Below are 18,897 nucleotides of genomic sequence, written 5' to 3'. Positions count from 1 at the left end.
AGAGAGAGAGAGAGAGAGAGAGAGAGAGAGAGAGAGAGAGAGAGAGAGAGAGAGAGAGAGAGAGAGGTATTGCAATAAACAAAGGAGACGCCACAAGATAGCAGAACAAAGGAAAACAATTTTGGAAGAGTTCAAATCTGTTCTTTTTTGGTAGAGATTAGAATATAACACTATAGTAAACTGTTTACGTATGGGGTACAAGTAAGGATCATCGTCTTATGAAATACTGGTTTACGTGGATGTAAGCGGTTTACAAACAGGATACAAGTTTACAAATGGGATACGAACAGGCAACTTTGTCTTATGGTTAGAAAAAAAAATGATTTAAACTGTGTAAATAATGGACGTAATGAGAGCGCAAGATGAAACAGGTGTCCCGTTTTTCTATGGTAAAAAGAAGTCACTGAGTCGGAGTGCCGGGGAGTGATGTCAAATGCTGATGTCAGAAAGTAGGAGAGATGACAAGCGTTTTGGGAGGTGATGTCAGGAGTGTAGAGATGACAACCGGTGCGCTCAGAGGTGATGTCAGAGGTTGCTCAGAGAGGGCAAATGTCGGCAGGCGGTGTTAGTTTTGAAGAGGACTAGGGTGACGAAGACGTCCGGAAGTTGTTGCTCTTCGACCAAGTGAAAAATGTAGTTCGAAAAAGGAGCGAGCAAGATGCAGGCCACTTGTAGAGACAGGAGGACATTCGAAGGTGGTCAGATTAGACGACGGAGATACTGATGAAGCTGTGTCTGAGTTCCGATGGAAGATGCAAGAGAGAGTGACGTAAAGTTAAGACTGGACGCTGGTGGAAGACCTTAGGGGCCAGGCCGGAGGCATATATTTGAAGCTGGGAATGAGTCCGAGGTCTGGTGGGTGATCGGGAATCAAGGAAAAGACGAAGAGCTCAAGAAACTAACCCTGAGAGGCACCGAAGGTGAAGAGGAGGGAGGAAGACAGAGAAACAGTCACGGAAAGGAAAAGGACATATAGCTGGTCATCACGTGCTCAGCTTCACATACACAATTACTTGGATGGAGTTCCTGGAATAAGACACTGAGAGCTGGAGACGCCGTGAGGAGCTGACCAGAAGGAAAGATCCTGTTCCCAGTAACGTTAGCCAGGGAAAAGCTGTGTCGAAATAATAATGTATATTTTCACACACGCACACTCACACACACATACATACACATGGCCTCCGTGGAGCAGTGGTTGACGTTGCAACCTAAGATTCTAATATCATCGGTTGGGTATTAAAAACAAAACCTGTGTAAACAAGCTTCCTAAAAAAGCAGTCTGCATAGTTTTTAAGACTTCATTAGCTGGAACAAGTTCTCCGCCTTCGGATATCTTATGGACGAACATTCTCCCTCTCGATCATTTTTCTTTTTTTTTTCCAGACTTCATCTGAAGTCATCATCACCATCCAAGGCTGATCATCCGGGTCAGTGAGCAAATTTCCGGGGGCATGGAGACCCACCAACCGGTGAGGAGAAAGTACAACATTTGCTTGGGACGGAGGGCGGTGACTATTACGTCACCGAGGCTTTCTCCTCCGAGAGGAGAGGGAGAGAGAAGAACAAACAAACTTAAACACTACAACAGGGGTTCCTACACACTATATGAAGGTTCCTAATCTCCTCTCACAGTGAACCGTACCTACACAGACGCTAAAGCTATCTATACCTACGATTTCATGTATCCAAGATTATCCTAACGTAAATTCCGACATTATTAGCCTTCACCGTTAGGACGACAGTCAAATGTTGTTTGTTAAACGGTGAGGTGTGCTCATGCCATTGCGTGCGTCTCCCTACATACCCCTTTTAAGCCTTATAAGCACGGTACGATCATCATGTCCAACGTTAAGGCCCTTGGTTATGATGGAATGGCTTTACCCTTGACCCTCAAGGGTTAGGTCAAAGGCCAGGCCCATCATACCTCAAGCGTCGCATCGCTCTGTCCCAAGGACAGTCAGTACCCTCTTGCTCGCAAGGCTAGATTCGTGGATTCAACCCGAGAGGCCATTGACCCAAAGTGTTTTGTAACGCGCGCCGGAAATTAGCATGTAAATTCAGCAAGCCAGCGAAGTTACAGCCCAAGCTCAGTAATTTTCTTTCTTTTTACGGACATACTTCTGAAGAATGTATTCCAGGTTCCAGGTGACTGGTTCCCAGTAATGTCACTGTGAAAGTACTCGTGTCGTATTGCAGGGCAAGTGTGAGAGAAAAGCGCTTGAGGTATAATCTTTGTATATGAATGTTTCTTGAAGGCAGCGCTTTAGAACGCCCATTACCAACCTCCTTGCAGATATAGGGCGTCGGAAAACCCGCTGTTTTCCGAAAAGGCGGGGCGTCTCGAAATGACCGAAAGCGAATCTAGTCGGCAGTGCGTCGGAATGCCCACCAGTATAACGTAGAAATCTGCGCTATGAAAAGCCCGCTATATAATGAGTAGCTAGCGCGTCGGAATGCCCTCACTTACCCTCCAGCGCTGCAGAACGTCGGGAATGTCGAATATCAACCCTCCTGGGATATTTGTGGAGGACTAGGCTTCCAAGCTAGCCCCCCCCCCCCCTCTCCACCCAACCTGCGAGAAAACTAACCTAACCCCATCCTCTTTGTAGCACACTGTGTTAAATTCTTCCCCATTAAGATACAGCCAGTTGTTTATACAACTTACGAGAGTTAAAAAGAGAAGCGTAAGACGGAACATGTGACCCGTGCCAGATCAACACTTTTTCCTTAGTTCCTGGTGTGTAGAAGGAGGATATTCCACCGCCTTCTGATAACAACACCGCTGACAGTGGACACATAGCGGCTGACATGCACGGGACTGTCACTCATACTACAAACCATCAGCCGGGCGGAGTGGAAAGGAAGGGTCACGATCAGAAGTTGTTGACATTCACCTTACACAAGATGTCGCCAACTAGGCCACGTCAAAGGCGCCCTTCGCGCATCTTTGCCTCCGGCCAAAACACACCCACTAATGTAGGTTAGCAAGCTACAGGGGTACCAGAGTCTCCTTGATCTCTGACGGTGCTGATGTTATGCAAGTCATATAGTTATATAAAGTAGTACTATCAACTCGAGGCCATCCTCAATAAGTAATCTACTACCAGTACGTACTATGACGAAACTCTTAGTGGTATGCCACAAACCAAATTCATGTGGCAACAGTGTTATCGTCTCCGTATATTCACTTATTGGCTTTCCTTTCATAATTGCCAAATGTCACAGATCACATATCACTCTTGATTTTTGGAATAATCAATACAGGATTTCCAGGCAAAATAGCATGGGGGAAACTTACACGTACGGGAAATACGTGTAATGTGAAAATAACGGGAACACCTTTAGTGCTCAACAACCCGTATAATAACGCAAAGCCTAACGTCGCATGGCGTTAAATCCTATTTGTTGCTTTCTACCTGGCTTCATCTGGAGCTACTGTACACTTTACGTACTACTCTTTGGTTAGATGCGCATCTACAGCGAAACAAATGACATGATTACTACTCTCCTGGAAGACAAGGTCAGGCCTATGTGAACCACGCGCCGCTCTACTAGAATTACAAATTGAACACACAAAAAAAGTTATTGGATACGTGTGGTAGCATGTGATCGCTCTTAAATAACCGATACGGAGTCTTTAATCAGCCCTTTCACTTGGTACTATCTATCTGTGATGTAACAAGGATTAAGTACTAAAGAGTGTTATCTAACACTTCAAGGGTGTCCGTATTCCCTAACAGATGGATCTTATTCTTTACAGGTACCCGAGTCGACCGAAAGTCGACCATATGGTTTACATACACTGATACAACGACAACCTAGAATCTTTTACAGATTCAAAAGTCTACCAGACCTACTGACTATTCTTGTCAACGCTACAGACCAAGTCAGCCAGATTTGCGTCCCCTTCAGACCACGTTACAGGCCTACGTATCTACCAGACCTAATGTCTTTCTTGAGCAAACGCTAAGTCTGCCAGATCTAATCCGACATAAGATTATACATGATATCTACTACAGTTGATGCTCACCTAAACCAAACCTCATGCCCATTTAGACCATGTCTCCACGTCTGCAGGACCTTACGTTATTCTTTGCCAACCTTACATGTCTACTAGACCTACAACACCCAGTGTATATATACTATCCCGATTACATATTTACCCCGTATACACATCAGGGATAACACCTACATACACATCAAAATCCGTACAGAGGCCAGTGTGAGCGTAGAGTCCCGTGTGCACCCTACTAGGAACATCAAGCCCATGTACACATCAGGCCGTGTGCAACACAAAAGGTCATGTACACGGCCCACACTAGCTCACATGTTTGCCAGCCCGTATATACGTCAGCCAGTATCCATGAAACACGGGGCAGCAACCTTGCCATAGGAGACGACCTGGCCATCACCCACTGTCCGTATCTAAATTACTCTCACTCGAGATACACAGTAACGGTACGACACGATAAGCCGACGGGAACTACCATGATACACAGGTACATTCCATCAGTCAAGACTGCAAGTGTACCCACAGATGGTGCAGTGAGCTGTGCAGTCCAAGGATACCTTCCACCAAACACCTGTGAATTAATTCACAGCAAAGAGTATGATGTACAATAGATCACTACGTGCAGTAATACTGTGTACACTGATCACCGAATGTTGTTTAACTCAAGTCAGTGAGCACCGGAGAAGTGGTGTGTATACCCAGACGTCGCCACACACCGACTGACACTAGCGCCAACATTCTCTCGGCTCCCCCACCACGCGGATTCTCGCGAACGACCGCGTGAGAGGGTTATGGGTGGGAGTTATCAAGACAGGTGAGAGGTGTTTTCTCGGAGGCGCAAGATTAGATCACTTAGAAACCAAAACGTTCTTGCAAATCCTTCGTTTACTGTTAAACAGAAGAGGTAATCTAGTTTGATAATATCTACATAGCTTCGCAGATCTTCTATTCCCACCTTGTTTACAGGAGTAAACCTCTTCTTGATCGAGACGAATCACTCCGTGGAAATGCCTGGGAGGAGGAGGAGGAGCATGTGCATCACTAGCGCTGAAAGAAGTTGCTGTGTTCTCTGTCTGGCATGTGTAACCCAGTGTAACCAAGGACTGTATCTGGCCAGGATCGCTACATCCCTGCTGAGGATTAAGACCGAAGTGTAACCAAGGTCAGGAAGTATTTGGCCAGGCTCGCTACATCCTTGCTAAGGTTAATTAAAAACCCAAGTGCAACCACGGGCGGTATCTGGCGAGACCAGCTACAACCCACTAAGTTTTAAGACTCTGTCGAGACTTCTCAACAGACACGAGGTTTACTTTCAAACCAGTACTTGTGAACTCATTCGCAAACCACAAGTTTCGGGTGCCACACCAGTAGAACTTAGCGCTCTTGTGGCGTTGTCATTCGCCTGTGGCAACTCCCTCACACTGAGCCACAGCTGCCAAATATGATAAATAGTTATCGCTCCGGGCGGTTCATCCACCCTGGTATGCTGGTATATATATATATATATATATATATATATATATATATATATATATATATATATATACATCAGGTACGTGGAAATATCTTGTATGAAAGTACAGCGACGAAATGTCACTCTAGACTAAAGATAATCATATAATCGAGCCGAGAGGACTAACTCGCTGCGAAGCCCTTGGAGGGAGGAAAACAGTGACGAGTCATGAGGAGGGTAATTATAGGTTGCCAGTCATCTATCAGCACAGTCATGGAATGGTGAGGTCACAAAAGACATGGCTCATGAAGAGGACCACAGGAGGCCAAGGAGTGGTGTGAGGAAGGTGCCATGAACGGGTAGATAGATCTTTGAGGTCCGACCGCGTCAAGTCGGTCCAGATGCGACACGCCGAAACCACTGAACCAGTTTGAATCGGTTTTTTTTTTTTTTTTTTTTTCCAAAAGAAGGAACAGAGAAGAGGTCCAGGTGAGGATATTCCCTCAAAGGCCCAGTCCTCTGTTCTTAACGCTACCTCGCTATCGCGGGAAATAGCGAATAGTATAAAAAAAAAAAAAAAAAATATATATATATATATATATATATATATATATATATATATATATATATATATATATGTGTGTGTGTGTGTGTGTGTGTGTGTGTGTGTGTGTGTGTGAACAGCTGAGTTGACTGTGGACCGCCTGCCGCAACTAGGATTCGAACTTATGAGGCCCGTGAATGCACCATGGTAGGAAAAACTAAACAACTAAAGATACATAGATTTTGAATCCACTCGAAGCTCTTGATCATCACTGATAGCACAAGTGAACAAGATTAAACGCCTGGAACAATTACCACATTTCACACAAAAACATAAAACTTTGATATTCTCCTCCGACGCCAACAGCTGCTCTCTGGGGAAAAGGACAATTTACATCAACTTTTGTGAACACCATCATAAAAAGGGAGCCGAATGCGTCGGCATTAACAGGTTCTTGATATTTGTTAAGACACGACAGTCGAACGAAGCAATGACTGGCATACTTTGTCATTCTGGAAGAGAAACGACACAATAGAGTTTCGAGCAATTATTTCGATTCGTGGTAATGACACAAGGCGACGACGGGCTCCATTGGTAATGAGAGTCGGATGGCCAGTTAACGCAGGAGTGACGAGGAGGTGGGAGAGGGGTACTAGCATTGAGGGTATGAGAAAACGGTGTGGTGAGAGAGAGAGAGAGAGAGAGAGAGAGAGAGAGAGAGAGAGAGAGAGAGAGAGAGAGAGAGAGAGAGAGAGAGAGAGAGAGAGAGAGAGAGAGAGAGAGAGAGAGAGAGAGAGAGAGAGGAGGGAGCGAGTCAGACCGGTAGTGGATGGTGGAGCGTGACTCAGTGTGCGGCGCTCACCTGATAACCACATCCCTAAGCAACTGCTGCACCACAACGCTCTCTCTCTCTCTCTCTCTCTCTCTCTCTCTCTCTCTCTCTCTCTCTCTCTCTCTCTCTCTCTCGGTTGTCTCGGAGATTAACAAAGAGGGGAAGGCCAACCACAGAGACGAGAGACCACAATAAACAGAAGTATGGAGCAGATTGTTGAAGCGTTTGATTCGTTTGCCGACAGTATTATTTCTGGCGGCTCATCTGTACACCCTATCCGTGGGGGGATGATAATTCGACTAGTGTGTTGATGGTTATCATTACTGTAATGGTAGAGGTGGTATTTAAGGATGACAATGGTAGTTTCATGGTAGTCTTGGTATTTGTGATGGTAATGGTAGCTTTATGGTCGTTGGATGATGCGGTAGCGATGGTTTTGATATTCCTTGTGGCGTTGTAGCGATGGTGTTTCGTGGCTACGGTGATGGTGGTGGTGGTAGACGGTAGAGAGAGAGAGAGAGAGAGAGAGAGAGAGAGAGAGAGAGAGAGAGAGAGAGAGAGAGAGAGGAAGGACGTTTTACTCCTAATGTCACTTCCCTTTACTGCAGGACTCTGTGTGTAGCATACTAACTACGGAGGGGAAGAACCGGTGATGGCAACACTGTCCGTGGATGGCAACAATGCTATGATAACCAGGACTGAGTCACACACACACACACACACACACACACACACACACTTGACCTCTAAGTAGCCATGTCATTAGTCAGATAAAATCATATAAAGAAATAACGTAAATCTAAGAAATGAAAGAAATCTGAGATTAAGAAACTTTTCCTCGCAATTCGTCCTTATCATATCATGACACTGTTATATGCACATAAACATCTATCTAGATTAACAAGCAAAGAGCAAATGTTCCACTCGTATCATTTCGCTATAACACATGACATCTAGTTCAAACAGGCAATTAATATGTAAGAAAGAGCATAAAACAAAATTAGAATACGCAAGAGGCCAATATTGCCTTTGGCCATAAATCAACATACTCCACCTTCACTATTGCTGATAACGTAGATTCTGTGAGGCTGAAGCAAAAAAAAAAAAGATATTCAAGCAAGTTAGCTCAACCTAACCTTATTTCGGCTTCCTTTTAATATTTCTTTTTAATGAAGGGGTGGTGATTAAATTTCAGTATATATATATATATATATATATATATATATATATATATATATATATATATATATATATATATATATATATATATACTGAAGGAAACAGGTCATATCTCAACAACATATCGACAGCCGACCACCCCATTCTGTGATTATCATGTTTCGAAGAACTGGACGATTTAGATACGAGTTCGATTAACTGTTCATTATATAACCAACATATATCCTCTGTCATCAAATGATAAACAACTTTATATAATATTCAATGTCACTCCATTCCTTTCCAACCAACTGAGGACAATAGTGAGATGACGACGTGACTACGCTTACCCGAACGTCTGACAAAACGTCAAAAATCGGTGTCGGGAAAAACATGACCCCATAACATCCTCCTCCTCCTGCTCCTTGTGAGTCAGGCACAAGTAAATTCCGTCCGTCACTCCGTCCAGTCAGCGCAACACTGCGATTAAAGAGAGACATATCTCACATTGAAAGATACAGGCCGATGTTGCGTTCATAGGCATCCATATATGCGCTGTTTAAGGAAGGCGATCGAACGCATGACTTTCCCCGATGAAGTCTCTGCTGATATCTCCAGGAGGGAAAGGAGGGAGAACGAAGTGAGGTAAGTAATATGACTTGACATTCTGTGCAAAGCTGGTAGTGTTATTGATATAAATCTGCCTCAGTTAACACGCTCTTAAAAAGGAAGGTCATCTTTAATGCATTCGTTTCAGATAAAGATCAGAGACGTCGGCTCGGTGTGTGTGTGTGTGTGTGTGTGTGTGTGTCTGTGTGTGTGTATCACCAGACTCCGGATGCTCGAGGTTACGCCGCCAGAGAAACGTCACTTCAGCGAGGCAGTGTCACGAGGAAGTACAGCCCCCTCCCCCCTCCTCCAAAGAACTTCTCACTCCAAAGGAGTCTACATCTTCCTGCTATTAGCAGTAGCGCAGCCTTGGGTTTCAGGAGCCTTTAGAAAGGTCTTAGATAAGACTAAGACTCTTTCATAGACAATGCTCCTGAGGTAATACATTATATACCGTGCCACTAGCGGTCGACATTTGCCTCTTCCAATCAAAGATTTCTGATCTTTAGAGCAAAATTCTTCGAAAATGAAAAATGATTGACCTTGGCGGCAGACAGCACAATCTTCCTTAATCAATGCGCAGTGGTGTGTGTGTGTGTGTGTTTGAGGGGGGTGATTGGAGGTAATCATCTACATAAATGTGTGTATGCAGACATATGTGCTTAAATGTATATGTGTATTATATACATACCTCGATGTAAGCACCCTTGTGGCTTGAGTGAGTGTCTGTGAGCGACTTAGAGAGATTGTTAAAATAGGACACACCGAGGTACTTAACCTTTTTGAGCACGGCTATTGAGTATGATGGTATGAGATTCGACCTCCTACTTCACGTTTCTTTGACTTACCTCTCCGAAGCAACGCTGATCTACACTAACTTACGATCCTGGTGTCGTATCTTCAGGAAAAATACAAAGAAGAAAGCATTCATCACACATGTAAAAGTCTATGGGGAAATACTTCCTATGCCGCGGTCAACCATCATAATTTCACATTCCTCCAGAAGCCAAGGAAACTTAACCTTACCTTGTGAGTGATACAAATTCAAGAGAAAGTATGTCCTTCACTTGTTACAATCATAATAAATGTGAAAACAGCAACTCATGACTATATAGAGATGAGGTTTGAGTTTATTAAAGTGAGCTACATGTATACACACAAACTAACACAATATGATGATATAAGTAAATATTTTCTCCTCGAAGAGAACAACTTGCTTGCTTTTCCACTTCTTGTGTATCTTATTCTCTCTCTCTCTCTCTCTCTCTCTCTCTCTCTCTCTCTCTCTCTCTCTCTCTCTCTCTCTCTCTGCAAGCGCTAGGATTATCAACTGATGTTGGGCTGAGGGTGAGACGAGGCCCTCCCACTACCCTGCTGACCTCTGACCTCCGGTACCACGTGACCCTCCTACAAGCCTGATGGCCTTTGACTTCCTGTACCATATGACCCTCCCACTTCCCTGCCGACCTTTGACCTCAGATATAACAAGATCCTCCCACTGACCTGCTGACCCTGGATGCCACAAGATCCTCCCACTGACCTGCTGACCCTGGGTGACACAAGACCCTCCCACTGACCTGCTGACCCTGGGTGCCACAAGATCCTCCCACTGACCTGGTGACCTTGGGTGCTTTGCGACCCTCTCACTGACATGCTGAAATATCGGTACACAACGAGGACCTCCTAAAATGCTCATAGGAGCCGTGAATCGTCGACTCATAATACTAACAACTTTCCTTCTCATAACTGAGATTCGAACAAGGTCGAGCGTACCACAAACAGCGTAGTTAAATACGACGATGATAACGCTAACAAGCCTGACGAAGGACTTAGCCCTGAACATGGTTCAAACAAGTCCATCCACCGGGCTTGCCTCACCACCTTCCCTCGGAGGATTCGAGTAAACACGCTCAAAACACTTCAGGAGGATTTCTTTCGTTTGCACGCTAGGGCCGCGTGGGAGCTGGCACCATCAAGGGCTCCTCCGCCCGAACACGCATAATTGCTGCTTCATCGACGTGACGGGCTAAGTTATCGTGGAGTTATAAACAGATAAAAGATATCAAGGAGCAGATAAGCTGGTTATGATGTGGCATGAACGTATAGTAAAGCAAGAGAGGTGATGACCACAACCATGTCATAACAGACGAGATCGTACGTTGCAAGTGACAGTTATCGTACTTCTTCAACGGCGACATCGGTGCTTCTGTCTCATACTCACCAGAAAACGGAACTCCCAAACAACACAAATTCTCAGGGGATTTAGTCGGATGGGAAAGAAAAGAACACCAACTCTAGATGGGGACACCATTTAGATGGCGACTACCTGACCCTGTACGACACAATGTGGGTTATGAAGAGAAGATATGAGCAGACACGTCTCCATGCCTATTCACCCTACCTCCAAACATGTTTGCGTCTGTCGCAGCCGTTACTAGTGATGCTGTCCTCGACCCCTTACCGCCACCACGACTATTCACAACCCACCACGACCCTCCACAACCCCCACGACCCTTCACAACCTCCCATGACCCCCTCGCAACCCACGACAACTCCTCCCAAACAGGACAGACCCTCACATCCACAACGATCCTTCATGTACTCCTCACACTTGCCACAACCCTCTACATCCAACACGACCTCTAATGCCTACCAAGACGACCCTCTGCACATACCACTACGACCATTCACGCCCACTGTAACCACGACCCCTCTGAACAGTGCCCTTAACTGTCTATTCAAACCTCCTTTAATGCCCCACTTTTTCATCCCACTGCACTCCCCCCCCATCAACCAACAGATTCATCCGTCAAACTACACCGCTCTTCCATCTGTCCTAAAACACCCTCCATTTCTCCTAATAGAGCTTTCCTATCCTTTCATATACCACCCATTCCTATCCTCTCCTATGGCGCCCTCTCTCTCTCTCTCTCGCTTTTCCAAGAAAAACTTACCATAACCTCTCCCACTGAACCATTCCTAACTCTGATGCCATCATCTGCTTCATGTACCGACGCTCCTTATCCACATCACACGTTGTTCTCTTGCCTACAGCATCATCGGTCACCCTAAAGCAGTTTCCTTCACACTGAAGCCTTCCCTTACCACTACTCTACAATCTCCCCTCCATCCAATATCACCCACTCATTCACCCTTAATCTCGGACTTCACATCAATCCTTATCCCCGACAGCCCCTAAAATCATCACAAACTTGCACCATTCCTGGCTTCCTGCCCTTTATCCTGTAACCCCGACCACTGTCCACCCTTCACTTTACGTGATAGCCTCCGAGATAGGGAGAGAGAATGTAGCATAAGAATTCTAAAGGCTAACAGACAACCCAGCGAAAGTATGAGGTAGCGGAGCAGCATCCCTACATACTTCATCGTTGCCCAACACTGACTGAGCCAGTCAACTTAGTCAAGGAGGGCCGCAGTCGGGCGTGCGCACGCCTGCAGTGTTGCCGATAACTCGCCCAAGCCGCCCTGAACTAGTTTAACCGTTCCTCTCACACTGTAGTCTAGATCGGTAACTGTGTGATGGGGAGTACTGGCGGAGGAAAAGGAATGATAGATGGTGGGAAGTGTAGAGTCAAAAGAACGTGGGAAATATGATCTTATGCAACTGAACACCATGAGAAGATCGTGAATAAAAATGAGTTTGAGGAAGACGCAAGAGACAGACACTCACAGCGGCGATCTGACACATTACAAGGTAATAGATTTGGCGCCATATTCCTCATACTGTGATAAATCATGCGCGACACACTCACGATGAAGGCTAAGGTCTGGTCGGCCTCCAAGTAACCCGGGTGCAGCGACTGCGTCCGCTGGAGGAGGAGTCCATACGGGACACTAGAGGACGTGTTTTTGCTCTCCAGATTACAAAATTATGGGAGGGGATCATCATGATATGTCTTGCATTATTTCCTTTTTCTTTGATATAAAATCAAGACATATACTTCCTACGACGGGGGAAAAAAAGAGAGAGGAAACAATGTGGCTCGTCTCTAAGACTGTATTGATAATGCTTCAGAAACACTGAACTTCTTTGTCAGTTGTGAGCGTCACTGGTGTTCTGAGGAGTAGTGTCGGGTACAACCACACACACGCTGGTAGCTTCCCTGAACACTCTGGAGTTCTTAGTAACGTGAGGACTGACATGAATAACTTCACGACATGTGATGTTCATGAGAATCATTGACTCACACGTGTGATGCGCCGATGATCTTGTGGTACATAGAGAGAAATCCGTCACATGAACGTAGTCACGACGTTACTAAGGAACTGCATCAACTGTTGATGTGCCTGGGATACGATGGTGCAGGAAAAACCTCACGTGAGACACACAGCAGACAGCAGGCAGCAAACAAAGGAAGAGGGACGGAGGGAAAACAAAAATGTATGAAAGATAAACTACAAAGAAGTGTATTACGCAGGAGGGGCGAGAAAGTCTAGATCTAAAGGCCCTTGTGTCGTCAAGCGTCAACTCTGGGCAGATGCCAGGAACCTGTAGAAGGAGCCAGATTTGCTATGATTCAGAGGAAAATACTAGTAACTGGAGGTTTCCATGGCACCCAGATGTCTCCGCCCCCTTCCTCCTCCCCACAACCTGGCTACGCCAAATGTCACTCCCCGTTCGCGTAGCCAGGGCGATGACTCCTACTGGCGTCGCCGTAGAGTCTGGCAAGAACAAAGGCCACTAGAGGAAAGCAACACAGCAGATATGACACAGAAAATACAAAGATGGACGGAGAGGAAAATAAAATACCGGCATAAAGAGAGGAAGAGAGAAAATGAGAGGAATAAACGTGTGAAGGATGAAGAGAGAAAGAAAGAGAAAAAAAGAGAGAAGTTGGAGTATGGAGATCTCCAACTATGAAAAAGAGGAAACGGAAGAACTAAAGAACGTGTATTCATGGCTGGCAGGCGGAGGAGAGGCGTCGCACGAGACGATGAAAAACCCCGATGAAGAAGATGGGAGTTCGTGGCTTAGAGCCGATGGTGATGACAGAGACGCGGGGAAGGGAACTCCGACATTACTGGAGGCAAGGGAGGTGCGCAAAAAAAAACCCACCGAGGAAGAGAAAGAAGTGACGAATAATGGAGGGAGAGAGAGAGAGAGAGAGAGAGAGAGAGAGAGAGAGAGAGAGAGAGAGAGAGAGAGAGAGAGAGAGGAGAGGGATTAAACCCCAAGAGAAGGAACAGACGACAGTGTATCTAAAAGCTTTTCTTTCTTTTTTGAAACGGTGAGAAAACTAAAGACAAGTAAAAAGGTTTAAGACGAAACAATTAGTCCATCCATACCTCGTCGTGTTACACCTGCGACAGCGCGCAGAGAGGCAAAGAGAGAGAGAGAGAGAGAGAGAGAGAGAGAGAGAGAGAGAGAGATGCCTGAAATGCTGCATCATGGCCCCACTCTCCCCTGCTCCGACCAAATGCGAAAATGGCTCCACGTATCTCTGAGCAATAGAGTCACAGAACTGATGCCGTATATGGAGCAAGTCGATCGACTCAGATCTGAGGAAAATTTTGCCAACATGGCTGGCCATCCTTGAAGTGACTTTATAAGAGATACAAGACGACCAGCGTCGGTTATCAAACGCTAAACTGGTGGCAGGTGGACCATCGTTACACGAGAGAAATATTTTTCCCCCCCCTTATTTGCAGGTGGTAAAGAAAATCGCACGGCGTTGGTGCTTTTCTGCAGTCAGTAGAGTCTGTCTTCCACTTGCCCCTGTACACGTAGCCCATTTTCTACCCCACTGAGAGAAGGCTAGAGAAAATGGGTGTCGCAATATCCCTATCACGAGTAAAGCTAAAGAGGCTATGAAACTCCGGCAGCCAAGAGGAATTTGACATAAAAAAAAAAGAGACGAGGAGGAGAAAAAAAAATATAAGGGCGAAAGAAAACGGGAAACTTGGGGTATTCATGGGTAATGGGGAAGAAAAGGATGGTAATGAGAGAGGAAATAGGAACCACAATGAGGGATGAGACGACCCGTGAAGGCTGGTGAGGCAAGGTTGATCGAGGTCCTCATCCCAGCACCAGCGTCTCTCGAAAATGCGTCTCCTTAGTACGCGTCTCCCTAGCACTCGTCTCTCCAACACACATATCTCCCTTACACCGTCTTCCCAACACTCACTCCAACATACATATCTCCCTAAAACCCGTCTCCCCAACACTCACTCCAACACACATATCTCCCTAAAACCCGTCTCCCCAACACCAACATACATATCTCCCTAACACCTGTCTCCCCTATACTATTTCCAAGGTCTGCCTCTCAAACACCCGTCTCCCCCAAAACTTTCCCCCCAAGACCTGTCTGTCTCGCCACTGCCACTCCATCCCTGCCGTAATTAACGTAGTATTCGATATCTTCCAAATGTCAAAATACTTGTTTGATTTGGCCGACGCAACTCCTCGGGCCGCCAACTCAATGCTATTTTAAGAGCATCGAATATTACCAGACATTTACAACTTAGAGGTCATGAAATGTTTAAGACTGTGAACTGCATATTTATAGTCCAGTAATGCGAACAAGTGCACTAACAGAGTGAAGAATATACTTTAAGTCTTGCAAGATCCAGTCGAAGGCTCAAGTCCAAGACTAATGTCAAAGTTTTAGTGATTATTGGGTAAAGTTGGGTTGGGAAAGTTCGACTTGGACCTTGGGTAAGATCAGTTAAGTCCTAACATTACGTACTTTTCCAAACCGAAGCTCACTAAAATGTTCTAACTTAACCTAAAGAACACAGAACTTTAATGTTACTCCACTAACTTTAAGTAGCATTTAACAGAATCATGTAAAACTAAGCTGTTTTTTTTCTGTTCTTCCTCTTTTAAGTTTATTTGTATTACTGAAGAACAAATGTTTGGTTCACTGTCATGAACATTAGATGAACAAATGTTTGGTTCGCTGTCATGAACATTAGATGAACTTCAAGTTGCTAATGATTGATTCCTCTCTTCCAGACACTTAAAGTTGCACTGTCGCAGCGACTTGGGCTTTACGTCAGGTTTTGTTACTATAAACTTAAAACTTAAAATGTGGTAAACTGAGTTAAATCAGGTCATGATGGTATACTTAACTACTAATCTAGAGCACCATTGTGCTACGGTGTCGTACCGTCTTGCTCAAGGGTTCGTACCGTCTTGCTCAAAGGTTCGTACCGTCTTGCTCAAAGGTTCGTACCGTCTTGCTCAAAGGTTCGTACCGTCTTCCTCAAGGGTTCGTACCGTCTTGCTCAAAGGTTCGTACCGTCTTGCTCAAAGGTTCGTACCGTCTTGCTCAAGGGTTCGCACCGTCTTGCTCAAGGGTCGAACCGTCGTCTTCATAGCTTTCCAGTCAGATTGACCACAACACAACATCGCAACGCCTTGCCCTTTTTCTACCAATGAGTCAGTCACACAGTCAACAACAGACAACTAGTTTGACGTCACCCAATAATACCCTTTCACATCAGACAACTTACAGCGTTCGTGGACAGTTCGAATGACTAACGAACCCAAAATTTCGGCTGCAGTCGTTGGCAATCGGGAGATCAACATGGATGGTAAAGAAAAAAATATCTGTGCGCACGTAGCAAAGCAAGACTATCGAGTCAAGCTGGCAACAGTGACCCATACCTAAACCGGTTCTACTTTATGTAATATAAACGTACAATTCACCTTCCTTCATTCTAAAACCGGTTTTAACTACGTCGTATAAAGCTACACTCTACGTCGTAATCGTCGTCATGCATGAAATACGTCCTGGGAGCTGCCAAATAGGGATCCTGGGCCAGACTTTCTTATCACTTTAAGCACTGCAGGAGCACCGAACAGTGGCGCCTCCTCGACCAACCCCCTCCTGTTAGTGCGTTACGAGTCAGATCATGTGTGTCAAGGGCATTCAGTGCCTCTGGCTGGTCTGCTATCAGGTAACCGCCTTCTGAACTGATACATACCCTTGCTGAGTCGTGTGTACGTCACACACACACACACACACACACACACACACACACACACACACACACACATAAATGAGCAACAAGACTGTGGATATAGAAGCATATATCTATCTAAAAAGTTGTATGATACTAAGGCCATATATATATATATATATATATATATATATATATATATATATATATATATATATATATATATATATATATGTGTGTGTGTGTGTGTGTGTGTGTGTGTGTGTGGAAGAGGAAGAAACTGAAGATATTCAAAAAGGGTGAAGCGAGGGTTGAAGAAAAAAAGGAAAGAGGACTGACTGCGATAATGGGTACGTCTCAAAAAAAAAACTACAATCATCCATCTTTGTTTCCTCTATCAGCGACTACATTGTAATACTAACTCACCAACCACCTCCCCCACAACCCACATACCCCAGGACCCTACCGATCTCCTCCCACCAACACAGTAAACGAAGGAGATGAAACCCAGAACAACACACACGAACACTGGAGTTCGAACCTCTCAAAGACTCGGTGTGGCTTGGATACAGTCGGAGCTGCAAAGTGTAGAAGACCCATTGAACACGACTTCAAGCTGACACCAAACCCGACTGACTCGTTCTGTGATTCGCCGCCGCCTCACTGGGGAATGTTGAGAGTTACGTAACGTATGTGCTCCTTCCGGCTAAGAGTAAGTACAGACTGCAACACATGTGATGGCTGGTTAGATCCCTACCCTCGAATCTATACAATTGGTGATGTCTAAGAACATCTCAATCCTTTTATCTCGTGTGATGTGCGAGTCCAGATAATCACACCCTTAAACGTATGCCGCGAAGCACGAGCCTTTTGTAGACCTTCAAACGTAACGATTATTCCAAAGTTACAGCAGTTGAGCAAGTGTTACCACGACCCTCGAATGTCAGAGACAACGATGAGTGAGTGTATTATAACACCAACCGCACTCAACCATTACATTGGAGTGTTCTGCGGGGCGGGAGGATATTACAACAGTGAGTATAACTCTGGCGTCCACGCCTACGCAGTAGTGATGACGCCCCTTGGTCTTTGCAGCGAAAGCAATTACCTATTAGCGATAACCAGTTTGTACTGTAAGAGGAGAGAGCTTTACACTCATAGGACCCCATCTCCTGTATATCCTCTACTATCGCACGACCTTTTACCCCTCTGTATTCTTTATTCATTTACCACATCCTCGTTCAGTTCATTCCATTCGTCCAACATTCCTATACAGTACGAGTATTTCTTTACATCCTTTCTAACAAGTGTTTCCTTTAATTTCATGTTGATGTCTCGGGTCGTTCCATTCCTACATCCTTCGAAGGATGTTTACGTCGTCGATCTGGTTTAGAAACTTGAAAGGTTGTGATGAGGTCATCCCCCTTCACTCTCCTCCCTGTTCTTGTTGTTGTTAGATCTTATGGCTATCAACAGCTAAAGACAGAAGCCATTCCACGTGCCAGAATGTACGAACTACAATGATTGTATTTTGTTATTCAGAGGTGACGGCATCACCGTGGCAGACAGTTTTTGATAACTCTTAATGGCGAACTGTCATCTATTTGCAAGTCTGATTATATAATTCATCTATCAGGAATGATAATCAATAATAATATGACAGTTGGACAAGATAAAAAACAATTTTGAGAATAGTGATGGACATAACTAAACGTGCCTCTGTCATAGCCATCTTGACTGAATAAAAGAAAAAGTGTTGGAGTAAAAGAATGCAGATATCACCCAGAGTTCCTCAGATGTTTGCATACCCGACTCTTGAAAGTGGAAAGGGTAAAGGGAGGTGGAAAGATAAAGAAGGAAGACTGCTTCGCTGCTCGGGTAAAAGAAGTTATCATAACGGCCAATCCCCGTGTGGTCAGACTCCACACTGAAACTATGGGGAGCAGCAGCAGCCAGACGCGTGCCATGGGTCCAAACCAAATCTGGGTGGAGACACAGCTCTGAAGAGCAGTGGCTGAAATGATAGCTGTAGAATAAGGAGAGGGGCAGCAACATCACGGCAGACAAAAAGTGGATGGTTGGAGGAAGGTGATGCCTGGAGAATCAATAAGACGAAAGGCTTTTGATTCCAATCTTGCTCAGGAAAAAGGTGGACAAACAACCGCCCTAAATATGCAAGCGCTCTAAGTGTATGTTCAGTGCGAGAAAAAGAACAAGTACTGGAGCGCAGAGGGGAGTGTGGTGCCGTTGAATGGATTACCACCGTAAAACTAAAGGTGAGAAGTTTGAACAAATAATTTTTGGAGTGTGTAGTTGACTACATGGCAGAACCCCGAGAGATGCAACTGTTGATAAGATAG

General features: G+C 45.0%; 1 protein-coding gene across 16 annotated transcripts in view; it reads right to left on the bottom strand.

Moving 5' to 3' along the window:
- Positions 1 to 18,897, bottom strand: part of LOC139747594 (monocarboxylate transporter 14-like) — a 112,645-nt gene that overhangs the window by 53,270 nt on the left and 40,478 nt on the right. For 2 of the 16 annotated variants that reach the window (XM_071660043.1, XM_071660052.1), the window contains exon 1: positions 4,660 to 4,771. The exons of 7 other annotated variants lie outside the window; for them this stretch is intronic. The gene's annotated coding sequence lies outside the window, so the exon portion shown is untranslated. Of the gene's footprint in view, positions 1 to 4,535; positions 4,772 to 18,897 lie in introns of those variants that run through there. 7 more of the 16 variants (XM_071660047.1, XM_071660053.1, XM_071660049.1 and 4 more) reach the window with 7 other exon arrangements.

This window comes from Panulirus ornatus, chromosome 69 (assembly GCF_036320965.1).
Source record: "Panulirus ornatus isolate Po-2019 chromosome 69, ASM3632096v1, whole genome shotgun sequence".
NCBI lineage: Eukaryota > Metazoa > Arthropoda > Malacostraca > Decapoda > Palinuridae > Panulirus > Panulirus ornatus.
This window is presented reverse-complemented; position numbering and strand designations above follow the sequence as displayed.